This window comes from Lontra canadensis, unplaced genomic scaffold (genome assembly GCF_010015895.1).
Source record: "Lontra canadensis isolate GAN:19392208 unplaced genomic scaffold, GSC_riverotter_1.0 scaffold23, whole genome shotgun sequence".
Classification (NCBI taxonomy): domain Eukaryota; kingdom Metazoa; phylum Chordata; class Mammalia; order Carnivora; family Mustelidae; genus Lontra; species Lontra canadensis.
This window is the reverse complement of record NW_022631017.1, coordinates 4,188,253-4,204,030: the sequence shown is the minus strand read 5'-3', so window position 1 is coordinate 4,204,030 and position 15,778 is coordinate 4,188,253. Positions and strand designations below refer to the sequence as shown.

The 15,778-nt window shown below is 42.5% G+C and overlaps 1 protein-coding gene across 3 annotated transcripts in view; it reads right to left on the bottom strand.

Annotated features, from left to right (window-relative positions):
- Positions 1 to 643: 643 nt before the first annotated feature.
- The window catches only part of SUPT3H (SPT3 homolog, SAGA and STAGA complex component), a 534,939-nt gene continuing 519,804 nt past the window's right edge, over positions 644 to 15,778 (bottom strand). For 2 of the 3 annotated variants that reach the window (XM_032862030.1, XM_032862032.1), the window contains exon 13: positions 644 to 937. The gene's annotated coding sequence lies outside the window, so the exon portion shown is untranslated. Of the gene's footprint in view, positions 938 to 6,934; positions 6,988 to 15,778 lie in introns of all 3 variants that reach the window. The other variant, XR_004383209.1, reaches the window with a different exon arrangement.

Sequence of the window (15,778 nt, the reverse complement as noted above, 5' to 3'; positions counted from 1 at the left end):
AATGGCTCTGAACTTGCCGTCGGAAAACATGGATTCTAGTCCTCTGCTGCCACTTACTAGACTCAGGCAAGGAACTGAACCTGCAAGAGCCTCTGGTTTCCTTAGCTAATGCGTTAGGTAAATCAAACAAACAAAAAAACTGAAAGAGATTTAGCATTATAAAGACATGCAGTCGGTTACCTACATTTAGAATTAAGAAAAGCTATTTACAAATCTTTGGTAGATTGATTGCACAAAATATCCGTAATTTGTCACTCTTCCCTGTCCACACCATTTGCAAAGTCACTTTGTAGTTAAAGAAATGGAACTCCCCCCGCCCCCCCCGCCTTTGAATCTGGGCAGGTCTTGTGATTTGTTATGGTCAGTAGAAAATGGCAGAAGTGACATGGTACAGCTTCTGAGCCTAGGACTCAAGAGACCTGGTGTGCTTCCTCTCTCTCAGAGATTCCTGCCAACTTTCTATGATCAGCCTAAGGTTGGAGGGCAAGACCATGAAGAAGAGGCCAGTGGTCTCAACCATGGCCATCCTACATCAGATGTAGTCACTTGACTCCCAAGTGTCCAGCCAAAAAGAACACAGCTGCTTACCAACCCACAGCAAACCAGAGATGCATGAGGGAGCCAGCCAAGAGTAGACAACCTCTGGACTCATCAACAATAAGTGCTTTACTGGGTTAAGCTGAGTTTGGGAGTGTTTGTTATGTGACAGTAGCTAGTAGATACAGAGCTTGTAGATGACTTAGCCAAAAATTAATTGGTTGGAACTAATCATCAAGGGTAAGCTCGATATCTCAGTGAATGGCAGGGGCACATGCAACTGGTCACCAAGAAGAGCAATATGGCGGCCAGCCCTGAGGGGCTCTTCTCCAGGCCACATTCTTGGGCGGGAAGATGGAATGTCACATCAAATGGTGTCTTGTTCAGATTTTAGGTGAGTCTGTAATATAAGAATAATATATTAGTGTGTGAGAGGCAGTCTCCAAAAGGAAAACCAATATTTATTTGAGGTTTATAAAAACATTATTGTAACAAATGAATTCTTTCTGTGGAATCTGTTAAACTAATATGCAGCATCATAAATTAATAGTGTGAAGTCAGAATCCCCATTCGTGATTTATAGATTTACCAAATTAACCTGCCAAATTAATATCCTTCTTGCAAAGACAAAGGGTGGGTTCAAATGCCATGTGTCGTCTCTAGTGCAGCCCTTGCTGGGAGGCATCTGGGACTTTGGTGGGGGCTGAAGGGCAGAAAAAAGGAATCAACAGATGCCTGGGGCTGGCGCTAGCAAAACTGAAAGGAGGGTAGGGCTGTCTCCACAGGAGATGGGCACTAGTCCGAATCGCCGTCCAAACAGAGCTCTGGGCTGGGGTATCTGTGCACAAGTCTGAGCTGCTGGAGGGCCCTAGCAGGAGCCTCTCTGCAGAGGAAACAATCAGGAGGTTGGCTCCAGGGTACTTCTTCACCAAGCTGAAGCTGGATCTCAATCAGAGGATGAAGAGAGTGGAAACAAGAGTGTCCTGCGGGGAGGGGAGTAAGGATTGAAAGAATGGGTTCTTGTATCATCTCAGTGAACTAGAAGGGATCCCTGGAAGCCAAGGCAAAAATGCAGAGTCCTTTAGCACTGGTGAGAATGGATGTCATGTGCTGGCTTGGTTGGGACTGGGTCAAGGACTGGACTAGTTCCTTTGGAAGCCTCTGGAAATCATGGATAGCCAGTGGAGAGGATCTGAGGCATCAATTCCTTCTCTGTGAATGCTGGACATCACTGGGTCTTTGATGGTAGAAAAGCTTTCCCCAAAGGATTTGTGGAAGGAAGTGGAACACCAGTGGGTCTGTGCCCAAGAATCAGAATCCTCTCCCCCCATGAAGATCTAGAGCACCAGAAGTGGGGAAGAATGGATGTGGGGGGAGAAGAAGGCTCGGGGGCTGAGGCCAGTGAGGGACAGTGCCTCAAGTTTGTGGGCCCATCTTGGAAAGTGGCACCTGGACCTTATAGGGCTCAAGGCTTCTTTCTTCTCTAGGCCCCAGTGATCCCATGGTTTTATGGCAGATTGATGGAGAACAGCTAGGCCAACCAAACTAGTCTTGAATCTGAATAGAACCAGTTCTCTCTGTAGAGACGATTCTGCAGGCTTTAGGCTGAATGACAATGAAAACAGCCTCCTCCTGAAGCTAGGGGTGATCCTGGAACTTTGAGAAGTTCCAGACTTGCTGTCTGGGACAAAATAACTTCTTCTGTAGCACTTTGTCCCTAGAAGTGATGACACCATCACTACTGATGGCCGACCCAGCCAACATATAAGCAGCAGAACTCTGCCCGCTCTGTATGTTGTGGCCTCATTCCTCCAGGTCCAGTTCCAGGGCTCCTGCGAGTATGCACAGAAACTTGATACAAACCAGAAAAACGTATCCTGTCCAGGTAGAAGAATGACAAGAAGTGCCTCCTCCAGGTAAAGAAATGAGAAACGATGTTCCCTCTGAGTGAAGGGACCTTGCTCTTGGCTGACACAGCTGCTGTACCAGGACATAAGGCTTGGCAAGTGAAGCCCGAGCTGGAAGCACGTGCCCCCATGAACCCCCTGACCTGATACCCGATTCAGCCCACTTGCTGCCCAGAACCAAACTTCCTGACACCTTGTTCCGCTAGGTGTAGTGCCACCTTGGGTCTGGAGAGGTAGGAGTTGAATGTTGAATGGGGCAAGGAAGTCTGGAGAGAGGCCCCGGGGGGTGTGAGTGAGGACAGAAGGAAAGGCTGCCTTCAAAGACTCACATTCTCCAGCCCTGCCAGACTTCTTTGAACTTCTTGCCACTTGCTAATTAAGTGACCCAGGGGACTCAGGTGAGTTAGAGGGAATTCCTGTCTTGCTCCAACAGCTGGAACAAGGCGGTTATTTTCTATCACACAAATGCAGGTAATGAACAGAGAAAGAGCCAGCAGGCAGATCAAGTTCCATAAAACAACAACAACAACAAAACAGCAACACAACAACAACAAACCCCCACGTGCAAACAATGCGCCCTTCCATGATGCAGACTCGTGGAGATGACAAACCAAGTGTGTGAGACGGGTCCCACGCAGGGACCTCGGAGCAGTGGGAAAAGGCATAGTTTGGCACAAACCGTCCTCAAGAGCAGTTTCATTTCCCTTCTGGTATAGCTCTAGACCCTACCGGCAAATGCGGGATTCTACAATCCCTTGCTTCTCAGCACCAATGACATCACCACTCCATAAGGGAGGGAATCACAACCACATTTCAAAGAATCATTCAGTTTTCTCATTAAGAATCTATAGGATTCCCCCCACCACCCCTGCCCAGCAACAGCCTTGCCAAAACAATGTTAAAAATAGGCCCGGTAATACTTTTCACATTTGTAGGCAGTCATGAATGTATAACAGTATATATGTCCAGCAGACGCACATAACTTTAGAATTAGGCACTGAATTAAATAGGACATATATTTGCCAAAAGGATTAAGAAAAATGAAGCAAAGAACAAACCTTGGGTTTGGTTTACTGAGGGGAAGCAAAACCCGTACTCAACTTCATTTTCTCGAAGGAGGGTGTTTGCTCAATATGTAGGCTATTTGGGGGTAAAATATATGTGAATAAAAGTCAAAAGAAGTTCAATCTGGATAGTTTGACTTCATCAGCTCATATGGTCAATTCTTCAAATTCAAAGGCCTCAGTGCTGGCTCTCAAGGTATAGAATTATTTCCGAGACAGACAGCACGCTATGCTTGTCTGGGCCCGCGCCGCTTAGGAAAGGACACAGTTTGGGTTCAGCCAGAAGGGGTTAGGGTCAGAGGGTCTCCCCACTGCAAAAACGTACTCAGTTTGACAGCCTGAAATGTTAAGCAAGATAAGGCATACAGAAAATGAGACGCTACCTAAAAAGAGGCAATGAAGTAAAATATAATTATAATGATTATAAAAGTAAGGACCACGCATGAGTAACTTTATTTGGGGAGTGACCTGAGTGCGTTCTAACTAAATCACCGGCTCCCAGAGAGGAGGGGCTGCAAAACTGGCCCGTCCCCCTCTAACGAGTCCTTCCACAGCTGAACCGACTCAGCATTTTGGAAGTATATAAAATGTGCCTCCAAGCATTTGAGGAAGGAGAGGAGGATGTCTCCTGAGGTCTCAGCTCTACTTTTTGTTAGTAGTTAAAACCGATCGACAGATGAAAAGGAATCGATGGTTTTATAAATACAGCTCTTAGGTGTAACCATCGTAACTTTCTGACGAGCCTGGGCTAGGACTTCTCCATCTCCAGCGGTACATCTACAAATGGAAGTTTTCTTGCTTTTTGGTCAATCATGGGGGTGAAAGTTAATCCTCTTCTGCCCTGAGGCCCGAAAAATTATTTTGACCAAAATGTTTAAGTCAGGGGTTTCATGTAGACACAGCTTAAATGAGTCATTAAGAATTTTATTGGTTAAAGTAGGCATATTTTTTCCCTAGTAGACATAATGACATAACAGTAATAAAAATGTAATATTCAAGTAATTGCTGTAATGTAATTATAGTTTGGTCATAAAGTAAGATTAGGGGTCTGGGATGGCTGTTTTGTGGGTGTGTATTTTAACGTCTGAAAGCAGTCTCGGAGGTGCTGCTCCCGTCCCCCTGGAATGCAAGAATCTTCCATCACATAACCAGGTGGCCATGAGCCCAGCTGGACCAGCATTATCTAGGCGGCCTGCTTACCCCGGCTGCCCTCTCTGGACCCCAGCATCCCGCCTGCTGCAGATCCCTAACCATCACCGTAACTGAAAACAGTGTTCTGGTCTCCCAGAGACCACAAAAGGGGAAATAAAGAAGGCCAGACTCTTCACTAGGGGAGCAGATGGAGGTCAGGTGCCATCCGGGAATAGGCCACTCTCTGCCCCCATAGCCCGGTAGCTCCCAGTCTCCCTCTGCTCCCAGGCCTTGGAGTTCTGCTTCTGTCCATCTACACTGTGCCGGCTGCAGAACTAGCCTCTTCTGGCTTTTGGAGGGGAGAACGAGTTCCAGATTGAGTCTAAAGAGAAAGAGCTGAATTGGGCATTTATCCAAAGTATGTTTTATCAAAGGATTTGTCATCATTGGACATATTCTTTGAAGAGTTATAAATGAATTTCTGTCTGTGTTTCTTATTTAATGGCATAGCCTGATGACAGAATTAAGGCAAAAGAAGTGCTTAACCATTTACGAACCAAAACAATACAAACATATTTTTCTTTTTTTTTTTTTAAGATTTACTCATTTATTTTAGAAAGAGAAAGAGAGAGTGAACATGAGCAAGGGGAGGGGCAGAGGGAGAGGGTGAGAGAGAGAATTCTCAAGCAGGCTCCGTGCAGAGCAGGAAGCCTGTGGAGCTCACTCAATCCCAGGACCCTGACATCACGACCTGATGGGGAATCAAGAGTTGGATGCCCAACCGATTGAGCCATCCCGGTGCTCCAATAAAAACACATTTTATTTAATCTATTTTTAAAAACATTATTTATATATTTACTTAAAAGCAAGAGAGAGAGAGAGAGAGAAGGAGCAGGGAGAAGGGACAGAGGGAGAAGCAGACTCCCCACTGAGTGGGGAGCCTGATGCGGGGCTTGATCCCAGGACCCTGGGATTATGACCTGAGCCGAAGACAGACGCTTAACTGACTGAGCCACCCATGTGCCCCTAAAAACATATTTTAATTAACAGTATCTGCAATCAGGCAGAAATCTAAGAGGAAACCAGCCCCTCATCCCCAGTAATATTGATACATCACACACTATGTCAATTACAGTCTGGGCAAATTGTTAAGCTACTTAGGCTTTTCTTCCTCTTGGCAAATACTGGTCTCTAAGCCCCTGATACCCTTTGATGTCTGCTGAACTGTGGTTCAGTCACACGCGGGAATGTAGAATGTTTTACAAACCGATCTTCTTGCCAGTATCTGTGACTTTAAATACCCGCTGTCTCCTAATGCCCTCTTTTACGCACTTTTATACATCTTGAGTCTGTGGTCTGGATTTCCACAATGGTGAGTGCTGAGTAGAGGCCTCAGGAAGGCGGGAGAGCCAGCTGTGCTGAGCCCGAGGGCGGCAGGGCCGGATGGACAAGAGTTCCTCTTCAGATCCTTCCAGTGAAGTCAAGGGAAAACAAAGCGTGGGGTCTGACTGATCCAGGAGGGGTGTTGGCTTTTACTTGGCATCCACACCCTTACTGCTTGAGAAATGTTATTTTTTTCCTTAAGCTTCTATCTCATTAATCTTGTGTTAAGAGTGGTCTAACCCTATTAGTTGGGCAGTCTGCTTCTGTTCCAATTAGCATATATTTCCATAAGTGTTGAGAGGAGAAGGGGATGGAAGAGGCAGAATTTCTAAACTATTGACCCGGAGGGACTTGTACGAAGGTGTGTCTGACATGAGCATAACACAACAGAAAAAGCCCTAGTAAATGGTAAATTATGGTTGGCTCTGATGATTTATGCGAAGCAGAATAAACTATGATGGAAACATAAAATATTTCTAAGCTTACACTTTAGTCACTCAATACACATATAACTCAATTTTATTCCTTAAAAAATAGATATTTCGAGCACAGAGACTTTCCAGAGGAAATCCGCTTATTTGCTATCTTTGTGTTCACTCGCGTCACCTATTCCAAGCTTAAAAGTTGAAAATGTTTTGATTTTCTCAAGTGAAAAAATGTGATGCCCCCACTTAAATATAAATATAAATATAAATATGATGCTCCCACTTAAATATAAATCCCACGGTTATATTATCCCTACCATTACATTAAGTGACTTTCCTCTCTACCCACAGTGTGAAGGGGTAATGTCAGAACAAGCCTTCAATAACCAAACTCATTGTTGAAGTATTGACAGGCCAGTCGCCTAACCAGAAAACGCAGAAGTCATCCAAGGGAGCTTATTTTGGGGATCAGGTTTGTCCCACCTACCATAGGTAAAACCAGGAGGTAAACAGGAAGTGCTGAGTGGGCTTGGTTTACTCCTACAGGCACGGAGAGAAATAAAATCAGTGTTTACCAAATGGAAAAGCACAAAGTTGGTACAGAGAGCAATGCTATTTTCATGCTTCTAAAAAGGTATTACAAATAACACAAAGTTTCAAACCTATAATTAAAAACTATTTTAAAAAAGCTTTGATTAAATTCCCTTCAAAAATAGACCTCTTAGGCTAAAGCCAATTTCTTAAAGGGTCTGCCTCCCATCTATGCTGCTTTCCCCTAATCCATACTCTATAAATGTCCCTCTTAAATAACAGACTTCAATGGAAAAAGCATGTCTTAGAGTCATCTAGCAGAAGTCCAGCACTCCTGGGGACTTGGGTGGCTCAGTTCGGTAAAGCATCTAACTCTTGGTTTAGGCTCAGGCCATGATCTCAGGGTTGTGAGATCGAGCCCCATGTTAGGCTCTGAGCTGGCATGGAGGCTGCTTGAGATTCTCTTTCTCCCTCTGTCACTGCTTGTGCTCTCTTTTTCTCAAAATAAATAAAATCTTAAAAAAAAAAAAAAAGTCAATGCTCCTACCTAATTGAAGAATCCAAGGCCCCAAAGTGAATTTATCAAATACCACGTAGCAAGAGGTAGAGCCATTTAGAAGCAGGGAGAATTTAGGATCCAGGCAAAAGTTATAGATAAACTGAATTTCTTAGTGCCAGACCTAAGGACACAAACCCTGTGGGAAATGGGCTAAATGCATTGTTGGTGTCATTTTGACCAGAAGCTGAAAGGCTGGTCCTATGGGTCCAAACAGGGGAGACCCCCCCACCAAGACCCTGTCAGAATCTCTGTACAAGACCCTTTCTTCTTTTGTGTTAATAGCCTCAATGGAAAACCAAGGGGATCTGCAGTTCTAATGTTGCGAATCTAAGAAAAGAAAAGGACTGAAAAAGGTGACGATCCAGGGAAATAAAGAATAAACGAATGGAAATGAAGATAGATTATTTTGGGCGAGAGTAAGTAATAATATTTAAAAACCCAGTAGGGTTGTCTGAGGTCGGTTAAACTTTAATAACCCAGATTTCAGACCAACGTCAACACTCAAACCAAGAATAGCTGAAGAAAAGAATGGGCAAAGTACAAGATTAGGCAATTCAAAAAAAGAACATCTAGACATGGCCAATAAACACATGAAATATGTTTGGTCTCAATGGTATTCACACATGCAGGGGAAAAAAAACCCCTGCCACAATCAGACTTTCCCTGTCTTTAAACTGCTAAAGGCTAAAAAGGGTAATGACACCCAGTGTTGGTGAAGGCGCAGAGAAATTGATTGGTGAACACCGCTAATGAGAATGCAACCTGGCAAAACTGAATGGAGGGACTTTTGGACACATGTCAAGTTTTTAACATGAATACCCTCGATGCAGCAGTGCCGATTCTGGAAATTTACCTTAGAGGAAATTTCTATGACCGGTTTAGTGGATTGCCAATGGGCACAAATTCTTTGCTGCTCCTCTCAGCAAGAGGGAGAGGGTATTTCCCTTCGCCTTTCATCTGGACTGGCCCTGTGGCTAGCTTTGAGTGCCAAATATAGCAGAGGTGGTGTTGTGGGACTCCTGAGCCTTGCCTTAAGAGGTCTGGTGGTTTCTATTTGATCTCTGTTAAATGCCAGTTGCCTTTAAAGTTCAATTACCCTGAAAACTACCATGTTGTGAGGAAGCCAAAGCTCGTCACAAGGGAAAGAAGAGATCACTGAGGCTCAAAATCTCCAAATCTACCAGCAAAGCCTTTTTGATCCTTCTGGTCCAGCTCAGTGGCCTCCAGACGATGCCATGTGCAGTAGTAGGACCACCTAGTGAAGACTGCATGAACCCTTGACCCCTCAAATCATGAGAAATAATAAATCACTGCTGTTTTAAGCCACTGAATTTTGGGTTGTTCATTGCGCAGCAAAAGAGCATTGAAACAGAAATAGGAAGAGTCACCCCATCAGGCAAAGCATTCCAGCTCAAGTGTCTACTGATGAGAGCAACAGGAATGGAGATTGGCCAGCGGAAGAAGGAAGTCATAAATATCAGCTATGACCACTGGATAATTAGGAGTGTTTCTTTTTTACTTTAGTATAATACAGGGATACCTGGGCAGCTCGGTTAGCTGAGCATCTGACTCTTGATTTCAGCTCAGGTCATGATCTCGAGGCCATGAGATGGAGCCCTGCATCATGGAAGCCTGCTTAAGATTCTCTCTCTCCTGGGATGCGTCAGTGGCTGGGTACATTAGGTGTCTGCCTTCAGCTCAGGTCATGTATTCCAGGGTCCTGGGGTTGAGTCCCACGTTGAGCTCCTTGCTCAGTGGGGAGCTTGCTTCTCCCTCTGCCTGCTGCTTTCCCTGCTTGTGCTCTCTCTCTTACCAATAAATAAATAAATAAAATCTTAAAAAAAAAGATTCTCTCTCCCTCTGCCCCTCCCTCTCTCTCAAAGCAAAAACCAAACCAAACCAAACAAAACAAAACGAAACAAAAAAACCAAAAATCTTTTGTATAAATACAGCATATTTGCTTAGGTATTAAAGACCTCTTTTTCTTTATCTCCACCCCGTGCTCACCTTCCCATTCCCCTGTTAGCTAACATAAGAGGTATTAATAGTGGTTAGCCATGGATCTTTGTATTTAAGTTACAGGATATCAAAGGGGAATTATAATTTAGAGAAAAGAACATTGCCCCCAAATGAATAAATCTTTATATTCTATTTTTTAAACTAAAGTTTTATTTTAGAATAGTTTTACATTTATGGAAAAATGGCAAAGACAATACAAAGTTCCTACATATGGGCCTACCTCATTTGATTGCATTTCTTTTTATTGAGATTTGCGGATATTGCGGATTTTACAAATTGCTGGTTTGTGGCAACTTTTCATCGAGGAAGTCTACCTATGCTACTTTTCCAACAGCGTATGCTCACTTATCACATATCTCCATGTCACATTTTCACAATTCTTGCAATATTTCAAGCTTTTTCATTATTATTATATTGGTGATGGTGATATGTGATCACTGATCTTTGATGTTACTATTATAATTGTTTTGGGACATCATGAACCCTATTCATATAAGATGACAAACTTAATCCGTAAATGTTGTGTGTGTTCTGATGTTGATTACTCCACTGAGCAGCTGTTCCCACATCTGTCTCCTTTTCCTTGGGTCTTCCTGTTCCCTGGGACACAGTGATACTGAAATTAGGCCACTAAATCCTATGATGGCCTCGGAGTGTTCAAGTGAAAGGGAGGAGTTGCATGGTCAACTTCAAGTCAAAAGTTAGAAATAATACACTTAGTGAGGAAGACATGTTCAAAGCCCAGATCGGTGGAAAGCTATACCTCTTGTCCAACCAGTTAGCCAAGTTGTGAATGCAAAGAAAAAGTTCGTGAAGGAAATTCAGGCTGCTCCAGTGAACACAAGCTTGGTAAAAAAATGAAAGAGCCATACTGCCGAGATGGAGCAAGTCTGAGTGGTCTGGATAGAAGATCAAACCAGCCACAACATTCCCTTAAGCCAAAGCTTGATCCAGAGCAAGGCCATAACTCTCCTCAATTCTGTGAAGGCTGAGAGCGGGGGGGAAGCTGCAGAAGAAAAATCTGAAGCTAGCAGAGGTAGGTTCATGAAATCTAAGGAAAGAAGTCATCTCCATAACATCAAAGTGCAAGGGTAAGCAGCCAGTGCTGGTGTAAGAGCTGCAGCGTGTTCTCCTGAAGATCTAGCTAAGATCATCCAAGATGGCAGCTATGGTAAACAACAGATTTTCTGTGTAAACAAAACAGCCTTCTGTTGGAAGAAGATGCCATCTAGTACTTTAACAGACAGAGAGAAGAGTCAGTGCCTGGTTTCAAGGCTTCCAAGGACAGGCTGACTCTCTCATTAGGGTCTAATGCAGCTGGTGACCTTAAGTTGAAGCCAATGATCATTTACCATTCTGAAAATTCTAGGACCCTTCAGAAATGCTAAATCTACTCGCCTGTGTTCTCTAAATGGAATAAAGCCTGGATGACAGTACATCTGTTTACAACATGGTTTACCGAATATTTTGAGCCCACTGCTGCAACTTACTTCTCAGAGAAAAACATTCTTTTCAAAATAGTACTGCTCATTAACAATGCACCCAAGAGTTCTGATGGAGACGTACAAGATTAATGTTGTTCTCATGACTCCTAACACAACATCCATTCTGCAGCCCATAGATCAAGGAGTAATTAGGACTTTCAAATCTTATTATCTAAGAAACACATTTCATAAGGCTAGAGCTGCCACAGACAGTGATTCCTCTGATGGATCTGGGCAATGTAAATGGAAACCATTCTAAAAAAAATTCACTCTTCTAGAGGCCATTAAGAACATTCATGATTCATGGTTAGAGGTCAGAATATCAACATTAACAGGAGTTTGGAGGAAGTACTTGTGGAGGACTTTGAAGGGATCAAGACTTGAGTGGAGGAAATAATAGCAGATGTGGTAGAAACAGCAAGAGAACTAGAATCAGAAGTGGAGCCTGAAGATGGGACTGCATTGTTGTGATCTCATGACCAACCTTGCTGAGGAGCTGTTTCTTATGGATGAACAAAGAAGGTGGTTTCTTGAGATGGAATCTACACCTGGTGAAGATGCTGTGAACACTGCTGAAATGACACAAAGGATTTAGAATATTACATAAACGTAGTTGATAAAGCAGTGGCAGGTTTTGGAGGGACTGACTCTAATTTTGAAGGAAGTTCTACTGTGGGTAAAATGCCATCAAACAACATCACCTGCTCCAGAGAAAGCATTCATGAGAGGAAGGGTCACTCAATGTGGCAAACCTCATTGTCATCTTCTTTTAAGAAACTGCCACAGCCACCCCAGCCCTCAGCCACCACCACCCTGATTAGTCAGCGGCCATCAACATGGAGTCTAGACTCTCCATGAGCAAAAATACAGCTACTTGCTGAAAGCTCAGATGATAATTAGAATTTTTTAGTAATAAAGTATTTTTAAATTAATGTATGTATATTGCTTTTTAGACAAAACATGATTATACATTTAGTAGACTAAAGAATAGTACACACATAACTTTTATATGCACTGGGAAACCAAAAAAATCATTCAACTTGCTTCATTGTGATAATTCACTTTATTGTGGTAGCCTGGAACACAACCCATAGTATCTGTGAAGAATGCCATATTCCATAGGGAATTTCTCCTATTATTAATATTTTACATTGGCATTGTATACTTATCAAAATGAATGAACCAGTTTTGATACATTACCATTCACCAATGCCCACACTTCATTCAAAGTTCCTTTGTTTTTACTTAATGTCCTTTTCTCTATCAGAATTGCATCTAGGAAGCCATAATAAGTATATGTCGCATCTTCTTAGATTCCTCTTGGCTCTGATAATTCCTCAGACTTTCCTTGTTTTTGATGGCCTTGACAGTTTTGAGGAATACTAGTCAGGTCTTTTGTAGAATGCCTGACAACTGAGAATCATTTGGTGCTTTTCTCATAATTAGATTGAGCTCCTGGATTTTGGGGAGGAAGCCCACAAAGGTTAGCATGCAGCATGTTACGTGGAAGTATTTTGCTATTGTTTTTATTTGGAGGATTTAAAAAATATGGTTAAAAGCGATATGTATGGGTGCCAAATTGACAAAGCATAGACTGTGGTCACCAGTACTACGTCAACTTGGTGAAACGGAAACCCTTTTTCCAGGATCCCCTTCCCTCTATGGTTCTGAGTTAGAATTGGACAAAAAGAAACTTACGCAAGATTTGGAATATGGAAGTGAAGCAGTTTCTAACCTTTGAAGATTCTTGTGTTCGGATACAGTTAGAGATGCAGAAGTACTGATAGCTCTAGCATGTTCTCCCTTTCCTCCATTCTGGTTGCAGTTCTTCTTGACTGTTGACCAACAGTAGCTCCAAAGTTCCTACCAGACACTTGGTGGTGAACTCACAGGGGTGGTAGTTATGCAGAAGCCTGGCTTCCTCCACACCTTCCCAGAAGACATCACTCTGCAGCCACTTCTGGCAGGTGGTTGTGCTTTGCTTCCCAAATTCAGGGGTTGGTGACTTTCTCTCTGATCCTCCAACTTCCTTCCTAGGCTTTTATTTTCCCCGCTCCTTCCACAACTATGTCACATCTGATTCCTATAATAAAATCTTTACCCCATAATGTACACTAGTTCTGATTCTGTGACTGAACTCAGACGGATACATCAAGCTATGGGAGACTAATCCTTAACCTGAGAGCAATTATAAAAGCTAGCAAAAAAATAGAAAACAATTGTGTAAGAGTCTTATATGCTGCCATTACAAACTGCCACAAAGTTAGTGGCTTAAACAACACAAATGTATTCTGTTGCAGTTCTCCAGGTCAGAAGTCTGGTATGGGCCTCACAGATTAAAATCAAGGTGTTAGGATGCCCTAGTGGTACTGTCGGTTGGGCGACTGATTCTTGGTTTTGGCTCAGGTCGTGATCTCAGGGTCGTGGGATCGGGCCCTGCACTGTGCTCTGTGCTCAGAGCGGGGTCTGCTTAAGCCTCTCTCTGCCCCTCCCCCTGCCCCACCCTCTCTCCCTCTCTCTCTAAAATAAATAAATCTTTAAAAGAATGAAGTCAAGATGTTGGAAGGCCGTGCTCTTTTCTGGAGGCTGTAGGAGAGAAGCAGTTTCCTGCTCATTCATATTGGTGGGAGTATTCAATTCCTGGGCTGTAGGACTGAGGTGCCAGTTTTCCTGATGACTATAAACAAAGAGGCGCTTCCCAGACTACCACCTGTCCTGGATCACAGCAGCCTTACTTCATCTTCAAAGCCAGCCATGTCAAGTCTTTGTCATGTTGCAACTCTCTCACCCACTTTTCTGCCTCCCTCTTTTGTTTCTATTTTTATTTATTTACTTTTTAAAAGACTGATTTATTTCAAAGAGAGAGAGAGAGAGAGAGAGAGCGCATATTAGTGGGAGGGGAGAGGGAGAGAGGGAGAGAGCTCCCAAGCAGACTCCCTGCTGAGCATGGAGCCCTACCTGGGGCTTGATCTCACCACCCTGAGATCATGAACTGAGCCGAAACCAAGCATTGGACCCTCAGGCAACTGCACCACCCAGGTGCCTCTCTCATCTGTTTTTAAAAGCTCATGTGATTAGTTTGGGCCTACCTGGATAATATATGATAAATTTCCTACGTTAAAATCTGTTGATTAGAAACCTTAATTCTATATCCAACTTTAATTCGCTTTTGTTATGTAATATAATGCATTCATAGGTTCTGGGGATTTGGGTCTGGATACCTTTGACAGGCCACACTCTATTTGTGGCATCAGAAAAAGATCAAACTCATCAGGATTTAAAAGGATGTGAAATTTCCCACTCTCAGGACATTTGCCACTTAAATGTGAGAGGAAAAAAAGCCATGGAGGAAGCAGAGGTTTAGGGCTTTTCATAGTTTCATTGAGCCAGAGGATGGAACATGAGGCTGCCAATAGCTGAGGGACCAAGATCTCAGAGAGGAGGAAACTCAGAGAAGTAAACCTATAATTCTACATGAAGTTTCTCCTTGAAATACAGGTTAACCCCAAAGTTGCATGTGGGTAGGTTGAGAGCAGGAGCTCGGAGGCTAAGGAGGTAAGCAGAAATTTCATCCATCCTGTGGGTGACTGGAGCCAGAAACTGGATTTCAGAGCTTACCAAGGTTGAAGGGCTTGGCAAACAACACAAAACTTTAGCTGAGGCCCTAGAGATACTTTCCATGAATAGGAGCAAAGCAGAAATAGATCAACCTTGATTTGACTACACCCCCTCTATCTATCAGAAATGAAATCCTTTTGGGAAGAAATCATCATCCAGAGCTTCTGTACTTTTTCATATACAATGTCTGCCACTCAATAAAAAATCCTAGTCATAGCAGAGGATACAGAACTAAATGACTGAAAACCAAGAGGAAAAAAACGCAGACAACAGAAGCAGATCCACAAACAACCCAAACATGGGTGTAATGAGAAAGGGATTTGAACTTTTTATTTTCAAGAATCAAATGGTGATTATATAACTAAAAAATAATAAAGAACTGAAGTTGAAAATTCAATATATGGGCTTATCATCTCCATGACTTATTTATTGTATAACTACAACTCTATACTCCTTAATGCCCTTTATCTGTTTTATTCATTTCCCCATCTACTTCCCTTCTGGCAACCACCAGTTTGTTCCTTGTATTTAAGAGTTTTTGTTTGTTTAACAGAATTTCAGATGCAGCAAAAGAGAAGGTTAATAGAGATAAAATGGGTCAGGAAACATCCAAATTGAAGCACAGATAAAAAGACATGGGAAATACAAAAAGACCATAGGAGACATATTGTATGTCATGTAAAGTCTGACATACATGTAATTAAAGTCCTAGAAGACAAGAAGAAATATCTGAAGAAAAGTCACTGGGAATGTTAAAAAATTGATGAAAGATATCAAACCACAGATTCAAGAAATTATACGTACTCCAAAAAAGATACTTACAAAGAAAACTACACGTAAACTAGTCATACTGCAAGAGCTGAAAAATAAAATAAAATCTCAAAAGTAGCCAGAGAAAATCAGACACATTACTTTCACAGGGGGCAACAAAAATGCTGACAATGAAAATGACAGAAGCCAAAGACAAAGGAAAAATTATATGTACAGAAAATAATGTACATTCTATAATGGTAAAACTTTCGGAACATAAATACATCCAACAATAAGATACAATTAATTAATAGTAAATCAGCCATAGTATGAAATATTCACAAGTAAAAAAATTGGTATAGGAAAGCAT